The sequence below is a fragment of the Anser brachyrhynchus genome (genome assembly GCF_964034855.1).
Source record: "Anser brachyrhynchus genome assembly, chromosome: 2".
NCBI classification, from domain to species: domain Eukaryota; kingdom Metazoa; phylum Chordata; class Aves; order Anseriformes; family Anatidae; genus Anser; species Anser brachyrhynchus.
Genome location: NC_137695.1, coordinates 91,383,742 through 91,403,828, shown reverse-complemented (window position 1 = coordinate 91,403,828; position 20,087 = coordinate 91,383,742). Strand labels below are relative to the sequence as shown.

Here is a 20,087-nt window from a genome sequence, read left to right as displayed (position 1 = left end):
GATTCTGGGGAGACTGTCTTCCTCAGAAGTAATAACAATTATTTGACTTGTTATCATTCCCCCACAGCTCACCCCTTCCATGTGGGGCAGATCTTTTCCCTTCCTTGTGTGTCTGCTGATAGTATGATAGGCAGCAAAGCTTGCATTAAGGACACAGGGAGATGATGCAGGAATCACACTCAAAGAGGTGTTTCCCTCATGGAGGCATGCAATCCTGAAAAAGCCAAGAACCATGGCTGTAGCCACTGCCAATAATTGTATTCAAGCACTACTCTGTTGGGAACATCTACACTGAGGTGATACCTGCATGGTGCAAGCGTACCCCAAATTACCAGGGTGACTGCATAAAGTCAGTCACAAGGAAAACTATGCTGTGGGTCTCGCAGATGGTCCCAAGTCTTTGTGTATGTTAAGATGGTTCCCCTCTGTCATGAGTGCACAGTGCCAGGTGGGTCTCTGGCCATGTGGACTCTCAACAGGCATGGCATGTCTTGGAGGCTGTTGCTTAGAGAAAATGAACCAATTTTGTTTTGTTTCGTTTGTTTTTGTTGTTTGTGTGTTTCAGGGAACTGAACCCAAAAAGACCCATGATGTCCCACTGGAGCTTACCGAAGTACAATCTAGTTTCTTCCACGTGCTACAGTATTTGAGCTTTAGTATTGCTATCAGTTGGAAGAATACCAGGATTCCCCTCACATTGCCTTGTCACACTCGTGATCAGAGTATGAATTGCTGTGATGGAGAAACAAGAGAAAGGGAGTCACGGTGAGTATGACTTCTTCCAGTGTGGTCTTTGGGTCTACATCAGAAATGTTACATTGTGTTTGTAGTTAGAAAACTCAATCCAGGCAATTTTTTGTTATTTGCCTTCAAATAGTTTATCGTCTGAAACAGAAGGCTCTATATGGCCAAAGCTATTTTCTGGATTTGGGTCAGATTTGGCAAAATTTGGAAATTATTCAAAAGTCTAAAGCTGTTTATATATATATATATATATTTTTTTTTTTTCTTCCAGGAAATGTTTCAATATCTTTAGCTTGAAGCAGCATTTGGAGACCAAGTTTTGCTGGTGGTAAAACATAAACAACAATGCAGAAAGAGAAACAAAACATGTGTTTGCTCAACTCTAGCGATGCAGTGCCGAGGCATGCCTGCAGGTATGCTTGTACTGTAATTGCTGCAGCTGTTACTCTGAACTCAAGACTTTCCTTTGCTCATTTCTCTTTCCCTCCTTGCACTGTAGTTTTATAAAGCTCATGTTGCCCTAGTTCTGTGCAGGGTGGTTTTGGTGTGCTGGCTTGTAGCACCACCTTTTGCAGCTGCCTTCCCCCTCTGTGGCAACCAAGCCTAGGACACGATTCCTGCTCCTTCTTGCTATGCTCAAAGTGTTGTTTGTGGGTGAAAAGGAAACACAACTTGTAGATAAAAACAAGAATTTCTTAGTAGTATAATTGAAATCTTAACTGACTAATCCAATGATTATTACTGTGCCTCTGCCCCTCAAGGTCCTCTACACTGCATCATTATGTTAGATTAGTAAATATCCCAATTTTTATAGCATAACTGCTTGTTACTGCGGTCTCTATAAAATTATCTTTGCATGATCCAGCCATAAACAAAAGTAAAGCAAATTACCCATAGCAACCTCATCATCAGAAAAACAGCTGTTACAGCCGAACCAAGTAAAGCAAGCAGGTCATGAGAAGTTTGGGCAGAGCAGGCCTGGCAAGGCTCAGTCCTGAGGCCTTGTAAGCTCAATACAAAGTCCGTGGCTTGTCACTGACTATGGCAGTACCATATTCCTGGCCTACCGGGTTGTGCTCTCACGAGCTTCCTTTTTAGCTCCGATGATACCTCTGAGTTACTCTGACCTGGTGGTACCTGCTGGTACCTGCCCTCTCCCTGTGCGCTGTTTCTTCCTCTCCTTTCTACTGTGTGTGACCTCTGTAGGGGTCTGCAGGGAAGAGACCACTGGGTGGAAGGATGGGTAGGGTGAGGAGGAGGGGGAGCCAAGGAGAAGCAGTCAGCCCCAGCAGAGGGATGGGGATCAGTGCCTCTGCTTCTCTACGTGCAAGAGATTTTACTAAAAGTCCTGTAAGTTTGCCAACAGCCCTGTAGAAGGCTTTGGCCTACTGCTTCTTCTGGCTATCTAAGAGTGTATCAAGTGATAGATGAACTGGGAGAGATTAAAATTTCTCCCCTCTGCCTCCTGATTATTCAAGGCAGCCTTCACTGGAAAGGATGCATCACTTCCCGGACATTGTAGGAAAGACCATATGCTTTCCTTAAAGCTAAAGAAATCCCAGCGTGACTTCTCAGCTTTAAGTGTGGGTCATTCCCTGGCTTCCTCCAGGAACAGACAGCACCCTGCGTAAATCGGGATGACAGAAACAGGCCTGAGTGAACGTGAGACTTACTAAATTATGTAAATTGAAGGACAAGGATGAACTGAAAGGCCTCCCATCAGAGATTGCTTACACCTGTCCAAAGGGGACTCTGCACCAGGGGGTCTTGCCCATAGTTTGTCAGGTACACCAGGTGAGAGCCTGACCTGTCTCCATCCCTCCGGAGCACAGAGAAGCATCCCTGCTTGCAGCACACCAAGTGATGCATGTGGATATTGCCTCTGCCAAAACCAGAGCAAGCATTCCCTGTGGGGACCTGGAGTCTCGCCCTGGGCACCCAGCCCAAGCCCTGGTCCCACCTCGCTGGCTGAGCTCAGTGGTGGCACCCTGTGGGCCAGCAAGTGACACAGTCTTTTGGCCCTTGGCTTCCTTCATTGCCATAGCTTGCAAACAGGCTAAAACCTGCTTTTTGTAACTTCTTTCCTGAGTGAAGCTTTTAGCAGCAGTCTTTTTGTATGTTAGAAGGCAATAATCAAATCAGCCTGGCTTCGCACTGAAGCAGAACAAATCCATGGCTGTGGTCCCAGCTGCAAACAAAGGTAAGCAGATGTCGGATGGTGGTCATCTCCTTCCCGGCAGGAGGGATTATCAGCAAAACTCCATAAATAATGAAAATATAAATGGGGCATAAAATTCATTTTTAGAGGACGCTGGAGGCACTTTGCTTGCCACTTTTCAAGTCTGGGTGGAGAGAACTCCCTGCCTCAACTTATAAAGTTAAGAGTGATTTTCTTTCCTCTTTTCTTCTGAATGATTTAAAAACTCTCATGTGCTCACATGATCCCCTTTCACATTTTTTTTCCTTGTCTTATGTTTGCTAGCTACTTAAAATGATGAGGAATTCTTTTACTACCCATGCACATTTTCCATAATTAACCCTTTTTCTCCTTTTTTTTTTTTTAATGTTCTTATTTAGACTTCTTGTACACTGCAGAATCTCAGCTGCACAATGACACCTTCCCCAGCTCCTATCCTAGAATTTTGGGCATCAACTCTCATGCTCAGTTATGTATTTTCACAAGCAGCATCAGAGTAGCAGACAGCAGGAAAGCTGAAAATACTAGAAATTCAAGAAAACTACTGTTGCATTCTGTTTCTGTGTCATCGCTGGGCGTAGAAAATGGTGTGTATTACTATGCCCTATTTACATCTTCATTATCTTTGCCATTTGCAGATCATTTTAGAGACTGACTCTGTTCTTGTGGGGAAAAGAGAAAAGCAGAACAACCCACCCTACTGCTCTGCTTGCAGTCCTGACACAAAGTTGGTTATGGTGGATTTCATATTGAAATAACACCTGTCTTGCAAACAAGGAGCAGCTGGGCAGGAGTTGCACTGGGTGCAGCTGGCTGGGAGGAGATAGAGGCTGCAGAGCTGCCGCTGGCCTGGGCTCCCTCACCGTAGACTGAGGGTCCCTTCCAGAGCTTAGGAAGGGGTTTCTGGGGTCTGAGTTTCCCTCATCCGCACAAATACTCTACCTATTGCTTATTTGGCTTGAGGAGGCTGCCTGAGAACTTGTTCCAGCATCTTAGGTGAACATCATGTCAAATTAGCGATGTTCCTGCCGTACACAGAAATGCCATGTTGCCATGTGTCAACAGAGCTGTGGATTTATTTTATTTTTTAACAGGACCAAGGAGCTCCTGCTGATTGCAGCCAAACTCCAGAGGATCCCAGGCTGGTCTCCAGGAGGGACGTCTGCAGGAAGCCAAAGGCTGGGCAAGGGGTTAATGCGAAAGAAACAAGCTTTTGAAAACCTTTCAGGCTGCATTCAGTGATGCTGATAACATCAGCTTATAACATCTGCAGGAGGGGGAAACTATAACTGCACAGCAGACCTTGGTAGGTGGGTCTGGAGCTGCTGTGGACTTATTGAAACTTGGCAGGTTTTGGTATTTATCGAGGGATGCAGAAATAACACTCCCAGTGTGTGGCTCTCTTTGAAAAACAAGCCATGTAGTGAGGCTTCCTCTTTCCTTTTGTGTGGGCTTTCAGGAGGGACACCACTTGTGACAGCCATTTGGAGGTGTTGGTCCCCCCTTACCCGAGCATCATAACCAGAGGGATGAAGAGCATTAGTGCCATGTTTCTGGTAGAGCGTTACGGAGTGTGGCGATCCTGTCCCCTGAAAAATTTTGAAATATGGCAGCAGACAGGTGTTGTAGCCCAATAATAGGATGAAGCCAAAATGAAGTATTTAAACATTACCTGAATGAAGCTGGAACCTCCCTGCCCAATTTCCTCTCTGTCAAACTTATTTGGAGTTAATGTGTTCCTGTAAACGCATTTTCATTTTGATCAAAAAGGTATTAATTTTTCCATCGGAGCATTGTTTTGTTGAGAAATTTTATCTGGTTTTACTTTGCAGTTGTAGAACACAATATTCTACATTACATCTTTACAAAAGCTGATGAGGATACTGCCCCTGCAGGAGACAACCCCTTTCCTGAGTGAATAGTGAGGGTTTTACTTCAGGGTGGGGTGAGGAGAAAGTAAAAAACAATCCAATCCAACCCAGAATGACAACATTTCGTTGTCCTCCTGTTGAAATGAGAACCATTCATTCCAGATTGGAAGAAAAGGATTGCTCTACTCGTGTCATTTAATTTTATTTCCATTCTGAGCATCCCTTGGCAAAAATGAGGCAATTGCAGCAAATGCTGGGTTTAGGCACATCTCACAGGTTTCTGTGGATGGTTCTTGCCTTTTATGCCATATAACTGAGCACGAAGACACCTCTTCTGGTGCTTGGGGCACTCGGAGAACCCAGTTTAACCTTGTCTTTCATCCGATGGCATGCACCTCCACGTGTCCCTGCAGGCTGCCCTAACACCATGAGTCAGGCAGTATCCTGGGATGGAAAAATGCCATCTCTCCTGTTGATGGTTTCCAGTAGCTATAAAGCACTCCAATGTTTATTGGAACAAAGGCTGGAACATAAGGGTTTGTCCTCCGAGCCCAATGCCCTCACCAGATGATGACTGAGTTGGCTCGTCGCATGTTTTAGTCTTTGTGGAAATTATATCAATTCCAGCAGGAGAAAAATGAGGAAATTTTACACCTGAGTGCCCAGAACCATGCTGGTAATGCAGCTCTCCCAAAAAGCTGTGAGTCTTGGTGCAGGTCCTCCTCTGCACCTGACCTGAAGCCAGGTTTGGTGTCACCAGGCACCTCTGGTTTCACCTTGTTGTGCTCCTAGGGGCCAGAGAGAAGAGGTGCAGAAGGGTCCCCAGTGCTTTCAAGGGAGGAGCAGGAGATTTAAAATGAAGTTGTAATATTAGCAAAGGTTTGCTCTATAGGCAGTCCATAGTGGTTTCTCCTGCCCTTGGAGACATGAAACTTGCTGTGGTCCACTGGTCCTTGCCTCTTCCCCGCTACTTTTTTTAATTGGCTAATGCCCAAATAAGCCAACCTCTGCAGTCACAGTCAGTAATATGATGAAGAGGATGATTGAATAGGACTTGGTGTCAGAGAAGAAAACAGAGTGATGCCGATTTAAAGTCCCAGTAGCTCTCATTTCGGGCCACAGGAGAGAAAGCAGAGAGGAGAGCTGCAGCGTGGGGACGTGGAGCTGTGGTGCGTGCTGGAGGATAGATGCTCACTGAGACGAGTCCGATGGCTAATGACTGGCACTAGGGGCTGCAGCTGAAGTTACCAGTCAGAGCGCTCAGCACACACTGATAAAACTCTAGGGAGGTGACTTGCCTTGTCTCGTGCCATTTCTTAAGCCCGTGTACTCTGATGTATGGGGGCAGAGGGGCAAATGATTTGTTTGTCTTAATAAATGTTCTTACAGCTCTGTGGTTTTACATGCTACTTTGCAAACTTAGATGTATTCCTTACTGTAGAGAGTTTATACCTCTCAGTCTTTCACAGAAAGCCTACTGAATAAATGCAGTTAGTTATTAGGAGAGGAACAGTGGTGAGATGGGAATCATCTAACCCTGATGTTTGTAGTGAACTTAAAGTGAATTTGCACCTGCATGAGGTAAAGTTGAAGCATTATGCAGACTTACTTGTTTGAGCACCTGACTAAAAAGCTTCTTTAAAATAATATATATATATATATTATTTAATTTCTTTCTTTTCTCATGATTTGTCCTTTGTACCAGAGACTCACAAAATGGTGCTGTTTCCTGGAGCTGGCCTCTGCTGTGTCTGACCAGTAGGTTGCCTTATTCATTTCTCTTTGGCACATAAAAAGATTACATTTTTATTTGCATCCTTTTCATTAATACCTCATCTGAGAGAAACATCTGCTGCTTGCTCATCTTCCCTTTCAGACCCATACCATCTCCCCATTCTGATCCAGACCAAGAGCAGCCTGAGGAAGAGGGGCTTCTCCAGCACCTTCCTGCACCCAGCCCCTGGATGGCATCTTCCTATGGCTTCTGGTGGTGGATGGAAAACCAGGGAGGTGAGGTGGGCCTCAGCTTTGCCCCCTGGCAGCCCTCAACATGCATCTCTCAGGACGTGGGAGCTGCTGGCTGGGGAGGGTGGCAAGCAGGAGCACAGCCTGCCCCCAGACCTTGTCCCAGGAAGGGCTAGCCACCTTCCCTCGCCTGGCTTCAGGCAGGTAGCTGTTGGCTAAGCACAATAACTAAACATTTCTGGGGCCAAGCAGAGAGGAGGGAACCAAAGAGTCTCACAGGACTGAGTTCTGCCATCCTCAAGGACCTGGAAAAGCAAAGAGCTGGCGCTGACTGAACTTAAGGCAGTGACTTTGCAGCCTTCAAAAGCCTGCTGCCCGAGGCTAGCTCCTGCTTGGATTACACCAAAGGAAAAGTCTGTATGTGCTCCTTAGGGACCTTAATTGAATACTAAGGCCCTCAGTAACACCAAACTCACTAGATTTCTGGGTCTGATGTCAGCATGGCTCTGCTGTGATGGACCTGGATTCCCCGCTTGGACAGGCCTTTCCTCTCCCTCAAGCAGAAAGAAGGGACTGGTGTCTGGTTAGGTGAAAAACACATTTGCTTGGGCACGTCTTTGTAACAAGCTGCTCTCAAATTGTCTGTGGGACCGCCAGCTGGGCTTGCTCACCCTGCGCACTGCATTACCTGGCTTTGCATGGTCATAGTGCTCACATGCGCAACGGTGTGGTGCAGCGAGTGGTGCCAGCAAAAGCCCCCTTTGCACAGGTTTGGACTTTTTTTTTTTTCCCCTAAAAATTCTGTCACTTTAAAATATTTCATTTTTCTTTGATTTGTAGAAATTGGGAGGTAAAATTTCCCGGTGTGCCTTCCTTTCTGACTTAATGGCTTTTAGAGCTGCATTACGGCCAAAAAGAAAGAAGAGATGGGTGTTAATTTAGGGGCAAAGCAGGTCACCAGAAAACCTGACTGCACACCCACATGGAGCCTTTTCTGTGGCCAGGGAGTCTCTGGAGCCAGCAGAGGCTAAAGAAAGTTGTTTGTAGCTGATGCCTGTGTGCTTGTCAGAAGCAGGACCCAGCTCCAGAGGTGTGCGGTGGGAGGTCCAACACACTGAGCATTTTTTGGGGGTGGGCTGTCTCCCTGGGCACATGCTTCTCAGCAAACTTTCCCTCTTATGCTCAGTGAGCATCGGCTCCCAGCTCCATGGGGGCCCATCCAAACCCTGCCCCACATGCTTGGGACGATGCCCGGGGAAGAGACCCCACTGGTCACCAGATGATGACTTCCCAATTTGCTCGAATGGTTGTGTGCCTCTTTCATAACCTGTGAATGTATGAAAGCAAAGAGATCTCTGAGACAACTCAGGAGGCTCCCTGTAGTCTCATGCTGGACTTGGGCTCGCACACCGCTACGCTCACGGGTGATGAGGAGGCTACCATTGCTATGTGGTCAAAGAGAGATCGAGGGGGAGCATTTACTCCTCTTTGACTGCTCAGTGTTTGGTCTCTAGACGATACAATTGAAATACAGTGTGCTGTATATTTTATTAGGTGAAAAAGTACCCACTGAGGCATAATATCATTTCCAAGGGTGACCTTGTGACAGCGGGTGGCGGCTCTGCACATAAAAATGATAAAAGCCTGGCTAAAATCCCTGGCTGCACAGGTTGAAGAGATGGCTCAGAAACTGTTGATAGATGGGTTAGATTAACAGATACATGCAGACTCAGAGGTAGGTTTTAAAGAAGGCAAATCAGGGAACGAAATGAATCCGGATGAACACACAGAAAATCAAGAGAAAAGCAAATGCAACAGAAGAGAGGAGAAAGCTTTGTTTTTTAAGAAAAAAAGCATCTTTCATGAGGAAATATGGCCAGACCAAGGTGTCGGTGTGCCAGTTTGAGCTGCAGAGGGAAATGGGAATGTAGACTGTACTAAATAATCTGCACAAGGGTTTCACTGTTGCTGCTAAGTTCCCTCTCTGTCTTTGCTTTACTTGGCTATATGTGGTGTGTTTGTAGTGAGTTTTCCGGCAGCGTAGATAAATTATCACATTGATTTTTCTTTCTCACTTTTTTTAAGCAACGGGGAAGGGTTTTTTTATGTTATATAGAAAACAGTGTGACTGCTAACAACCCACTGGGTTTAGTACAGGAGAGATGCCCAAAGCAGAACTTGGAAACCAAACCCTGCAACTTGCAGGGATGTTGTGAGTCTGTACCTGAATTTGCCATTCAGAACCATGTCTAGTACCCAATATAGGAACAAAACATTGAACACTGGCTCCTAGGGAGTGTATATATCCCAACTCTAGACAAGGAATGCCATAAATTGATAAAATCAGTGATTGATGTGATCATCGTTAACGTAACAATATTTTTTTTTTTTGAGCTGTCATTGCTGTGGGAGTATAGAAATAATGGTTTTGTGCAGCACTGTTTGTGTTTTCATGCTCTACTCTGCCAAAACGGAGATATTAAAGGTGATCAACTGAGAAAAGTGTTTGAAGCAGTCAAAGGAAGAGAGAACAGATTAATATTTCTGCCCAGAAACCGGAGCTGAAAGGGAGAGACGTGTCTGTGACAAACATTACCTTCAGTCACTCACCGATGACAAATGGGTTTGCTGACCAGAGTGTGTCATTTCTCACCAGGGAAGTGTGACTCAGGCAGGAAACTGGTGACCGGGAGTCTGGAAGCTGAATTTCCATGAGCTGCTTTTCCGGGCATTGGCATCTGCTAACAGGTTGGGAAACACACCAGTTTAACTTCCAGTTCCTCAATTTGTAAAATGTCCCAAAGAGAGTGCAGAAAGTAACAGGGGCTATCCTCGCTGGAAGTGGTTATTTATTATCAGCATTTGTCTTCCTTCCACATGTAACCATTCTTTACGATTTTGTTGTTGCCAGTAATGTGGCTCCTACACAGTCTTGGTTGCATTTTCATACCCCAGTGCTCTCTGAGGAGCAAATGTGCTGCCCAAAGTCTTAATCCAAAAAGTAGTACCAGCACACCGTCAGTTATGCCGTGCTGCTCACCAGATCTCCCTGTGCTACACGCTGGTTTATCCTGGTCTTGGTGACTTCACCTCACATTACACTTCTGCCTCTTGTGTTTTCACTTCACTGCTCTGGGGTGTTGGATACCCATACCCTCTTATAACTTTTGGGGGCTTGCCAATGTTTAGGATCATATACCAATATTTAGGGTCATATGCCAGTATTCAGGGTTAATCTCGATCTTGTCCTCTGCCACCATGAAACATGTGAGCTGAGGTCCCTCTAGGGATTGCTTGCTTTTGTGGGCAGTAAAACAATGATGTAAAGAGGTAGAAGTGAGAAGAGTAGGAGAATGGCAAAGGCGAGCAGAGGGCTTGCTGCTGGGGAAATTCACAATTGTGTGGCAGTCAATCCCAGCTTGTCAGGACAGCTAGAGTGATGATATGATCCTATGAATATTTACCTCCAACTATTTATAGATCCATGTGTTAGATGTTCTTTATGGTTATTTTAGTAGAATTAATGCTTAGGGGATATTCTCGATGAAAAATATTCCCCATGAGTGAGTCAAATCAAATAAATATCTTTTCTGCTCACCATAAAATAGCAAAAGTACAGTTCATTTTCCTGCTAGGATGACATCATTTCTGTGCAGATGCTAGCAAATATCTCAAGTGCGTACAGTGCTTTGAAATGAAAATAACTGGAGTATAAGGTATTTTGAGTGCAATGCAAAAATGACTCTGAAGGCTGAAAAGAAATGTGTACATTTTGACTTTTTTACTTCAGTTTTGGAATTGTCTGAATTACATACAGCAATACCTATCAAAACTGGTGCACAGTAATTAACATTTCTATGTGCATATGCCTAAGAGGTTGAGGACAATAAGAATTTGTAATACTGAAATGAAAGCCATCGCCTAAGAAAACATAGGTTCATTACGTGGTACAGCTGGTAGTACTGCAGAAAAAATGAACAGTTGAATGAATATTCATTATGGATATGGAAAGGTGCTAGATGATCCATTTGGAAGTCACAGTGATACTGATTTATTTTTTTTGTTTTGAAAGTAAGAAAAATGCTAGACTGTCACTACTATCATTGAACATCTTAAAATGTACAAGACGAAATAGCTCACACTCAGAAGTTTAGAAAAGGTTGAACCCAGAAGAGCACACATTAGTTGTGAGCAAACTGTGAAGGACACGTGAGAGGAAAGTGTGTGTGTGTGTGCTCACATGCATGCATTTGAGAGGCACTGACATTGCATAAGATGATCCCAGTTTTTAAATAGATACTGTGAAACCACCAGCAACAAAAGACTAATTTGCCTAGCATTAAATTTCATTCTCCCCTCCCTCTCCCAAGTCATAATTAGAAGAGAATAGCAACACAACTGATGCGTCTCAATATTGTTCTGTGAAAATTAGACTGTTTTTTGATGGCGTTACAAATTTAGTTCCTGATGGTAACTTTTCACGTGACACAGTTCTCTGAGGTATTGGACTTGATGCCTTGAAAGATTCTCATTAAAGGTTAGCAGTGGGGTAAGCTAAATGTGGCTCACATTGAATGGCTTAAAACTGGCTCACCAACAAATCTCAGATAGTAATTGCAAACAGGGAATCACCTTGCAGAGGAGGTGCATTCAGCAAGGCCCCCCCAGGCATCTCTGGACTCAGTTCCCTTCGTGTTTTTCATTCTTTTGGAAGAATGTATAAAATCATTGCTAATAACGTTTGTGGATGACATAAAAGTGAAAAATAATGACAGTTTAGCTCTCCAGACTGAACAGAATTACTTGGTAAGGCTGGACTTTTCTGAGCAAAATCCTTTTTGATGCAGCCAGAGTGAAGGTCACACATCCAGAAGTGGAGAATTTAGGTCACGCTTATAGGATTAGGGGCTGCTTCCTGACAGATAGCAACTGTGAAGAAGGCACAGGGCTAGATAAACCATGGATCACACCCCGTGGTGGATCTTCTCACTGAAAGGCTGAAAGCTGTCATTGAATATGTACTGAGAAAATTCAGGGGCCTGTTCCTTATTTCTAGCACCACTTGCTGGACCTGCAAGACTGTTTGGGGAAGCCTGTGAGCAAAACTCTGAGGAAGCATGAGTTTTTTACAAACTAAAAATAAAGGACTGTCTTGAGACTTCAGTTTGACCTGTGTTGTTTTTTTTTTTTTTTTTCCTTTCTTTTTGCTAATTTACCTGTTTGCTCCAGATATTTAATGTAACTCTTGTGCAGAGGAGGGGGATAGAAATTAATCTCAGATTTGACGTGTCTAGCTGTTTTACTGTTCAGCAATGGATAAACACAATCCCCGTCTCTAATTCTATGTAAGCCTGCGTGCAATTTTTCTTATCTGCAGGCTCTGTTTCTAATATCTCCTCTGTCCTAAGACCGGTCCCAGATGTGGCTAGCTGCTACACACTGCCTGAAAGTCCAAACCCTCTAGGCAAAGCAGCAGGGGCCTCAGCGCCTGTCACAACCTGCTGCAGAGGTTTGCCTCACAAAATCCCTACCAGATCGTAGGAACTGGAGACAGGATGGAGAGCGAGAGGATGCAACAACCAGCTGAGCAGTTGAGATCTCCATGGATGCAGCTGTCTTCTGAACATTGTGGTTGTGCAGTGGAAATTACTCAATGACTGTCACTTCACTGCTTTTGTTATGTGTAACCTGAGCACAGAGCAGTCTAAGAATAAGCCAGGCATAATGAGATCTGCGGCTAGACCTGGGTGTCCTCGTAACCTACAGGTGACTTGTGATGCTGCCTGGGCAGGGAGAGGGCTGGTATGGCAGCAGAGTATGCGGTATGGCAACAGCATAACTGGTGATATTAAATAAAGGACTATTTAGTGAAAGTGTAATATAATAAAGAATGATCCAGGTATAAAATAGGGTAGCACTGCTGTTTTCCCTGTTTCCTCAAGTAAGAATGATGAGACTAAGAAGGGGGAATTCAGTACTCAAATATACATATATATTTCTCTGTCTGCCTATAGTTAAACTGTTGAGAAGCTTGCTGTAGGTTGATGTCACAATAATTTGTTAAGACTGTGTGCTTGAATTATGTTAATTTCTGTAGTTAACACTGTATTATCTTGAAGTCCTTATGCCTGTGTATCAGGAATATCCAGAGTGGTTGTTATGACTCGTTAAAAAAATTGTTAAGACTTCTGCTTCAGGGCCTAAAGTAATGTCCAGCTGCTGGAGACCTGGAGGGAGCAGGACAAGGCTGAGAAGAGAGCTGCTGTGTGTGGGGTAAGGTGCAGGACATGGCCAGAGCTGAGAGTGTGGGACCATTGGGCCTTGGTTCTGGGTTAGCATCCTCATTTCTTACTTCTGGACTTTCAATTAGGCTTTCCTTGCCATTTTGTGTGTCTTTGTGTGGTGGAAAGCAGCACAGTGCTTTTGGTTTCAGCCCTGTGCTACTGTTTTGCACCATGTTTTGCCTAGCCATAAATGCATTGACATGGTGACTATCCTTGTGCATCAGTCAAATGTATTCCTTTTCATGAGACCCCAGGACAGTTTGCACTGGGAGAGTCTCTCATGTTTTCTGTTTAAAAAAAACTTATATAGTATATATATGTATACATTTTTCACCTGAAATCCAGGAAAAGGTTTTTTTTTCTTCTTTTTTTTTTTTTTTTTTTTTTCCTTCCAGTGGAGATTAAATAGGCAACCTGTGAGCAATGAGGCAGAGAAGAGAATTTTGGTCTTGTTAAGCAAGTCTCACTCTTCAGGTGCTCACTTACAATTTGCAAGCACTTCTGAATATCTTCTGGCATGTGAGCTCTCCCTTCTCTGGAAGACATTTGTTTGATGCCTTGTATTGTGCAAATATTCTCGCAGGTGGCAAGCATGCTGAAGATAACCCTTTTGATCCTTCAGAATCAGCAACCTCTTGTAATCTTGTTTTCCAGCTTTGTAAGTATTACCTCCACACATACAGCTTCTTGTTGCTTTCAGATCTTCACCATTACTTCCTCATTTCAAACAGAATCATCTTCCCTGTCTCTCAATGTGCTGCATCACATTTCCCCAAGAAAGAAAAAAAAAGGGAGACTTCTACAAACGATCACTAGATGGCTACACTACCGCACGGGATTTCACAGCTCTCATTTTCCAGACCTTCAAACCATTTCTCTCGGCCCTCTAGTTTGTAATATCTTTGGTCTGAATTGCATTTCAGCCACAAAATGCAATTTCCATATCTTCAATTTTCTTCTCAGCATGTTGCAATATAATTCCACACCATTCAAATTTATCGTACAAAAAAGTCGCTGGGGCTTAAATAGCATCTAACCTCTGAAGCATCTGGTGTTGTCCATCGCTGGAAACAGGATCCTGGGCTACATGCCCCATTGGTTTGATCCAATAGGGCAAATCCTGTCTTCCTGGAGTCTCTGCAGAAAACGTTTGGATTAAATTGGGCACAACCTGGCATGTCTGTTTACCTGGCTCCGGCTGAGCAGCTATGAAAGCTCCAAGGTGGGAGGCAGGTGTCAGTCTGTGATTCAGACCTTCACTGGTCCTCTGAGCTGTTTTACAGGGCTCAAAGAGGATTTCTGGAGGAGGGAAAAATCTGCCTCTTTAATTACTGCAAGCTAGAGCAGACTTCAGGAACAGAGGTGGCCAATGCCAGAGAACTGTGTGCCTTCCTTGCTCTCGTTTCCGTCTCTCGTTCAAATCAAAGGCAAATATAAATGTTAAACTTTCCAACAGAAAGAATGTCTTGAAATAGTTGGCAGGAAGGATCTAAAAAAGGCACACCGGAATTCATTTTGTGCCATGTATGTTGTGTTTGGATCCATGCAGAGTAGGAATGCGTTCCTCCTCCACCAAAAGTCACCGTTTGTGCCCTTACACAAATCCTCCTACCTTCTAGCAAGTAGCTACAATAATGACATTTATGTAATATCGCTGGGTGTTTATAGCTGCCTAGTCTGAGTGTGAGTCTGGGTATAAATAATATGATCACGGTCTGCCGTGAGCTGGGGAAATGCTATCCGTGCTTTACAGAGGAGGGAACCGGGGTGCATGGAGGAAGCACGGAGGGGAACTGCTCCCACCACCAGCCAAGCATCCTGGTGAGGAGGGAGGCTGGGGCTGCGTGGGATGCAGGACGTGAGGGGGGAGAACAAGGCAGGGAGCATCTGGGAGGGAGGGTCGGCGATGGACGGTGCTTTGGGCAAATAACGCATCTGGCTGAGGAATAAGGGATGGGGAGTGTGGTAGCACCATCCCAAGGGGAAGGGGACTGCAGGTTTTCACGTTCACTGGGTGCTGGTGGTTCTGGAGACATGGTATGGAAAGCAGAGCTGCAGATAGGTCTGTCCACTGGTGCATTTTCAATGGGCATGCAGGAGGAAAACCATCAGGAAAGGAGAACCAGCAGCGTGCAGCCATGTGTATCCCCCGGCTCCTGCAGCTGCTCACCAGCAGCATCGGGAGCACCCCATCGCTTACAGCCAACGAAGCCAGCCTGGATGGTTTGTCTGCGAATCCCCCCGCTGGAAATAAAGCTCCCCACTTGGCAAGCATTCGGCCCGTTGTGAAAAGGCAAACTGAAAAAGCAAAATTCCTCCCTAAGTGCGGATGAGCTCTGAGCTGTGGGTTCAGAGAGAACATCCCAGTTGTTTGCTCCAGGCAGGCTGGGGCCAGGAATGTGCTTTCCTTGGCTCCGAAAGGTATTTCAGCTCTTCTGGAGGGAAGGTGATTTGGAAGAACAGCTTCAAGCTGGCACAGGCTGATGTGCTCACAGAGCTTCGGAAAACGATTAAAGAAGGGAATGGCTGGTGTAACGGTGTCAGATACACAAATGTGTGTGTGAGGATTCCTAGGAGGCATCGGGAGCTGAACTGCCAGGCAAAACTGGTATCAATTTCAGATAGTAATCTGTAGTGACAACAGCCTGCTTCCGGAGAGCTACCTTGCAGTCTGTGCTATTGAAACTTAGAGGCAAAGGGGGTACTGATGGGAGCCAGTGTCTGCAGCGTGGCCATCTCAGCAAAACTCCGAATATGACGATCGGCATCCCAGTGATCGTTTTATTTTGTCAGCACAAAGCTGTGAATCAGCAGTGGCTAATGAGAGGCACCGGTTAATAACAGGATTGCAGCAGAGTCGTACAGGAGTAATTTGGTAAGCCGGGCTGGCACTCGTCTGAAGGGAGAGGTTTGAAAGGCTTGGTGGCTCCTGCATCCTCCGCTAACCTGTCACAGAGATGCTGATGCCTTGGCGGCAAGGCTTTCACCTTCTCCTTAAGCTTCTGCTGCAATCACATATCACCTGTCAGGACGCTCAGCGAATAGGTTGCATTAAACCTCTGCACACCGTTATGTCAGTAACGAGGATCCCTAATGACTGGGGGGGGGGCTGTGTGGCCCTCCCAAGGTGCTGGCAGCTACCGAGGCTCTTGTTTCGTGCTCCTGGGAGGTGGCAACAACGAGCAAAGCCCTGGAATTGCGAAGGCAGCTTGTGCAGCACTGTCCTCTGCTCCACAGCTCCCCAGGAAGCCTTTCCTGGGGACTTCTTCTGCACAAGTGGATGAGATTTAGCTTTATTTTCTCATCTGTTCTTGGATGGAGCACAACGGGTGCCCGCGCCCCTGGGATGTGGCAGGCCCTGGCCTGCCTCAGGGGCTGGAGAATGTGCCAAAAGCTTTAGGAAACAAAAAAAAAATGATATGAATATATCAGAGAAGATTGTATATATGTATTTTCTTGGCTTCACCCCAGATCTGCCTGTGGATTGCTTACAGCAATGACCCGGCCTCAAAACCTGCTAGAGCATAGCACAGCATTTCATGTAGTGCACACAAGACCATTACTGGGAGAAGAGTGTTTGATATTAGAAGAGTAATGCAAACGTTGCTTCGGCAGGTAGTTTTCTAGCTGGAAATGACAGAGTTCCTGGTCCCCCCGTCAAACTTTTCTTGCCAAAATCCTAGGGACTTGTTTCACTGGGGATTAACCTTATTCAGTCTCCATTTTGAGATTAAAAAGAAAGTTACTAACTATGTTATATGTATATACATACATATATATATATAAAAAATGCACAGATGAAGCAGGCAAGGAGTGAATTCTGTAGTCACAATCTTAAGACAGGCTTTCCCATCATTGTGCTTAAACCCCACTTGAAAGGGAGACTTTTCGGAACTATAAAATACTTTTATCTGCAGGATTGAAATTGGGTTAGCAATTTCCTCAAAGAACAGAAGAAAACTGACTGCTCTGGGTCATGCAGCGTGCTTGCACACCTTTGAAGTAGTCTTTAAAATTAATGTCCCAATGCACAGTTAAACTTGCTTTTTTTTTTTTTTAACACTCTGAGGCCTTTAGAGTCAATAAGGTTATTTTTTACCTTGCCAGATAACCAGAGGATGGTGCAGATCTCCACCAGCACTAGGATGTGAGTTGCAAAGAGGAATGAGCACAAGGGCTCGTGCAAACTTTGGTTCAGCATGAGCTGTTCCTGATTCTGGCCACAGTCATTGACACCATGGTAGATTTATGTTGTTGTGCTTTCTCTGCTCATTACAAATTTTTCAAGGGAAAAAGGCATTCATCAGCTCTGACATCAGACAAAAAACTAATGAGTTGTGTTACCCAAGCCTATTCAGCAATGATAGTCCTGAACAAAGTGTCTCAGCTCACTCTTTCCACGTGGACTGTGTTAATGTGCAAAGAAGCACAAGGCTTGGAGTAATTACAAGCAGAAAATAATTACCAAACTCCAGCCTTCAAGAGGGAGCATGGTCAAATGATTTTAACTCAGAACTGGTGGGCAGAACTCATAGATCAGTGCCTGGCCCTGCTAATGGCTGTGTGCAGGTAATTTAAACCCATATTTTGATTTCTTTATGAAGGGCATATGACAGTCGTGGTCTCTAGAGAGGATGGGCGCTATATAAATGTGTGCTCTGATGTCTCTGGCGTCCCTGAGGTGTACCATAGTGAAAGACAGTGGAGGATGAGCCTCTGAGTATTGCAAACAGTTCTGATGGGAATCTTGAAGTGAAAAATACTAAAAAACAAATGGGATTAGCAAAACTTGGAGATAATGTTTATTAGCACAGTTACATGGTCTTGAGCTTAGTAACTTCTCTCAGAGCAGCTGCTTTCCTCCTTTGCCCCATCTGGGACCCTCCTAAAAACTTGCCTTGATGCTTGTGATGCTCAGGAATCCTGCGATCAGCCAACGTGTTGATGCTGCTCCATGCTTAGGTCCATGCTGTCATACTGATACATCACTCTCCACCATCTTTTTGCATTCACCTGTTGTTTGTCCTCTAAAATTGGTATTTCGAGCCCTGCGGGTCAAAGACTGCTTGCATTACGCACATATGCAACACCTACTACTGTGAATTGGGGTCATGCTGCACTGTCACCTGCTTAATAATTGGATTTTTGGTCCACACGCTGCAGATGATTCCAGTCTGCCCAGTCCTATTTGGACTGCCAATATGCTGATGTGGCATTCCTTTGCTTTTCTCATTTTCACCTGCACCGCGGTCCAAGTAAGCTGTTAAGTACAACTGGGATAAAGCAGTGGGTATTATTGTCTTCCTCTGAATACACAGATGCATTCTGACACCTCCTAATCCTCAAGGCCAGGATGTCAATAAAAATTGGAAACACTGTGGCATCATCATATCTCACCTTCAATATAATCCTAACACAGGGGCTGTGGCCTTGGATATGTGACGGATGAGTTTTTATCACTCTGTTCGGTTGCTTTATAATGGCATACAATGATTGTGCTGTCAATAAGTAGCTATAACCTCTGTCTGTTTTACAGGTCGTTCTGCTCCCTTAACTACTGCTCTGCAGTCCTCAGCCCTAAATTTTAAATCTGTGTAAGAAATAATGTGTGTCTGTGAAATTAAGGCTTATATTCCTCTTGTTATTAATCAGCTCTTCCCTGGCAGCCCCTGATTATGCTCCATGCTGTATTAGCATGACTAAAATGCTTGAGATCCTTCCTCACATCACGTCCTTTTCTTTCTCTGATTCCTTTTCTAACTTTTAGCCGAAGAAGGGCTATTCATTCAGAAGGTGGCAGGTGTGAAGTTGTGGAGTGTAACAGAAAAAAAAAGAATAGACGAACAATGAATTTATTAGACTATTTCATGTGAAGAGGGAAAGAAGGGGTTTCAAAGAATGAAGGGGAAAAATTAGAGGGCAGTGTGACTAGATGTGAATTCAGATTGAGGTTAGGTAACTTCTGAGATTTTTTTTTTTTTTTTTTTTTTCCTCACTCAGGATAGCCCTTGAAGAGAAGTTAACAGATAAAAGAGAAATAGGCCTAAACCTAAATCCTGGTCTTAATATACTGAAACCTCAGGGAATCTAGATCTAGCTTCATGACAGATTGGAGCATTGCATTTCATGGCCAGGGCAGAGGCAATTTGGATTTTTTCCCCTCTGGTTTTCTACAGCAAAAACAACAAAAGAAAATGCTATGGGTCATCTTAATGAGATAGACAACAGCATTGTTTTACCATCTTGAGTAAATTGTCAGGCACCTTGAGGGCACTTGTAGGTCATGATAACCCCAAGCACCTCACTGGGGACCCCCACCCACCTCTGCCAATGGACCAGGTGCTCCAGCCCAGCCCCGGCCATGTTGCCCCATCCAGCCCTGCCCCAGCTCCTCTCCAGCCCTGCCTTGGGCCCCTCCTCCTGGACAGACCTTGGACCCACACTGCAGCCCTGTCTCCTGGTGCTCCCAACTGGGCCCATCTAGACCCTGGACTCAGCTCATCCCTGGCCATATCACCCTGGAGCCTTCAGAATGGCGCCCCATCAGTGAGGGCAAGTGTGGTGGGGTCTCCCCAGCTCCCAGCATGGCTCCCTGAACACAGAGCAACCCAGCTCTCATTGAGCCCTGGCAAAGAAGTAAAACCAAGCAGGTATAGAATCATAGCATCATTTAGGTTGGAAAAGACCTCCAAGATCATCAAGTCCAACCATTAACCTACCACTGCCAAGTCTACCACTAGACCACATCTACATGTCTTTTGAATACCTCCAGCGATGGTGACTCAACTACTTCCCTAGGCAGCTTGTTTCAATGCCTCACAACCGTTTCAGTGAAGAAATTTCTCCTAATATCCAACCTAAACCTCCCTGGTACAACTTGAGGCCATTTCCTCTTGTCTTATCACTTTTTGCTTAGGAGAAGAGACTGAATCCCACCTTGCCACAAACTTCCTTGAGGTTGTTGTAGAGAATGATAGGGTGTCCCTTCAGCCTCCTTTTCTCCATGCTAAATAGCCCCAGTTCCCT

General features: G+C 44.9%; 1 long non-coding RNA gene across 3 annotated transcripts; it reads left to right on the top strand.

Annotated features, from left to right (window-relative positions):
- Window positions 1-411: 411 nt before the first annotated feature.
- Window positions 412-6,952, top strand: LOC308189356. 3 transcript variants are annotated; one of them, XR_013946320.1, is made up of 6 exons: window positions 412-765; window positions 1,016-1,157; window positions 3,322-3,937; window positions 4,036-4,247; window positions 6,518-6,570; window positions 6,689-6,952. It is a non-coding gene; the product is annotated as an uncharacterized lncRNA (long non-coding RNA). The 3 variants fall into 3 exon arrangements; XR_013946321.1 differs by lacking the exons at window positions 6,518-6,570; window positions 6,689-6,952 and having other exon boundaries at window positions 3,322-3,528; window positions 4,036-5,268; XR_013946322.1 differs by lacking the exons at window positions 6,518-6,570; window positions 6,689-6,952 and having other exon boundaries at window positions 4,036-5,268.
- The last annotated feature ends 13,135 nt before the right edge of the window (window positions 6,953-20,087 follow it).